We start from the raw sequence: 2104 nt of genomic DNA, 5'->3' as shown, positions 1-2104 counted from the left end.
CTTGCACATGCTCTCAGCATCACAGGTGCTAAATAGTTAGACAAGGCATGGGGTCAAAGCCTGCTGTCATGCTTGCAGTCTGCTGTGTTCATGTACTCCAGAAATGTTAACTGGCTGTGGAAATAATGAAGATTACTTGTGAGGTGTTTGTATGGGCTTGATTTCTGATCAGATCAAACCTTTCCTTCACACTCCCTGTTGCCTTCCCATCAAATACAGTCAGATTCTTGAATGTTGTCTGTGCATTCAGCACAGCCACAAAGCCATGTCCAGGGTGTACCAGTGATGCTGGGAAAAGGTTGTCGTTCAGAGCTCTGTTTCTCACATGAGCCTCAAGCACATCTGTGCAGGAAACAGCTCTTTCTTAGGAGGCAATCTGAAATACATGTAAGAAATTCCTGTGGAACAGGGGGTTCACTCTATCTCTCACTACTTCCTACTCAAAGAACTCTGACCTCACCTTCAGTAATGAAAACAAGTAGCATAGTAGACAAGAATGAAATATTAAATATTTATTTAAAGGACAAAAACAAACAGTTTTTCCAGTAGGAGGAAGAGAATTACATGAGAGAGATGCTGGTCACATCACTTAATAGGAGGCAGCCTAGCCTGTGGGAGAAGCAAGGCTTTGCCTTGTGAGGGAAGATGAGCAGCAGGAGCATCTTGTGTGTGTACACACCCACATCCCCATGAGAACCACTTCTAGATAGCAAGGAAGCAGCCAAGGACTGACCTCAAAACAAACACTGTTCCTTCGCCTCTGTGATCCATTTTCCATCCATAAGTCTCAAGTGTTTCCCAAAGGCAGGTGAGTATCAGACGCTTCCCACCAGCTGGGAAACTGGAGCAGGAAGGGAAGGCCACTCATCAAGGTCATCAGGACCTGCAGCAGCTCTTCATCCTCCAGTTTGCACCCTCTTTCAAAGGGCACATGCCTGCCATTCCCATTAGGTGCCGTGTCAAGAGGGACTTGCTCTGCTCCTTTTCCCTTTGTCCCTCAGTGGCAGCCATGGGACAGCTGCCAGTCTGTTTGATGAGCAGGCTCTGGCGTGCTCCTCCTGCTGCTGGCATCAGTCCTTGAAGAGCTGGCTGGCACCAGCTGTTGCAGTGAGCTTGGACAGGCTGTGTCCCATGATCCAAGTATTTGGAGGAGCCAGACACTGGGCTGCCAGGTCTAATGGGAACATGCATCCAAAGTCAGATACTGCTGCCTCCTGCAGGAGCCAGGCCCTGCTCAGGGGATGGACACAAGCCCTGGGTGACCAACACAGCCTTAGAAGGTGAAAACACATGTACAGACACCAACTAAGTAAGAATCACTAGGTCAAGGTTGGCAGGCAGAGTGTCACAGAGTTGTAAAACCACTACACACTTGAAGTGGATACAATAATATGAATTGAGGCAAAGCAGCGTTACTGTCATCCCCAAAGACAGAAATCAGAGTCTGGTGGCTCTCAGGCCCAGGTACTTTTCCCAAGCACATAGTCCAGGTCAAATACCGTGCTAGACCACGGACTCGGTGGTCCTTCCAGTTGCCCCCTGGAAGCCCCACAATGCGTTGGCAGGGGGCTCTCTGTCATGGTCCCGGGCTGTACTACCTCTTAGTTTCTTTACTGCTAGCTTTAAATTAAAACACCTCTCCTGGACTGCACCCTGCAACAGCATTAAAATTTGTTTAATGTCCACTCCCAGTAAGTGGCAGGGCTGGCACTTCTCCAAGATGCAGAGCTGCTCAGACACTTAAAGACCCACAGCACCTCCACAAGACATGCAGAAGCTGCATGGCCACCTCTCTCACCCAGCCCCAACAGCTTTTCCACCCCCACTTTCCAGCCTCCCTTCTCCAAGAATATTTTTCATTTAACTTTACTTCCTCACCTCTTTAATCACCCCACACACCTGAACACCAGCTGCTTGCCATGATGAACAAGCAGACCCGCAGGGCTCAAACTTTCCCCACAAACACGGGTTCCAGCTTTCGGGGTAGCTCTCCTCTCCCCCTGCATCCCCATTTTTTGGGTAGGCAAAAAAAGGGCAGCTGGAGGGGGACAGGCCTTGGGTGCCCGGGCTGGGTGCAGGCCTGGGATGGGAGCTGGAGCCGGGC

General features: G+C 50.0%; 1 protein-coding gene across 9 annotated transcripts in view; it reads right to left on the bottom strand.

The window, feature by feature from the left end:
* Window positions 1–497: 497 nt before the first annotated feature.
* The window catches only part of LOC102093723 (uncharacterized), a 14127-nt gene continuing 12520 nt past the window's right edge, over window positions 498–2104 (bottom strand). For all 9 annotated transcript variants that reach the window (XR_010474380.1, XR_010474381.1, XR_010474383.1 and 6 more), the window contains one exon: window positions 498–2104. This exon is cut by the window's right edge and continues 177 nt beyond it. The gene's annotated coding sequence lies outside the window, so the exon portion shown is untranslated.

This window comes from Columba livia, chromosome 8, assembly GCF_036013475.1.
Source record: "Columba livia isolate bColLiv1 breed racing homer chromosome 8, bColLiv1.pat.W.v2, whole genome shotgun sequence".
NCBI classification, from domain to species: domain Eukaryota; kingdom Metazoa; phylum Chordata; class Aves; order Columbiformes; family Columbidae; genus Columba; species Columba livia.
This window is presented reverse-complemented; position numbering and strand designations above follow the sequence as displayed.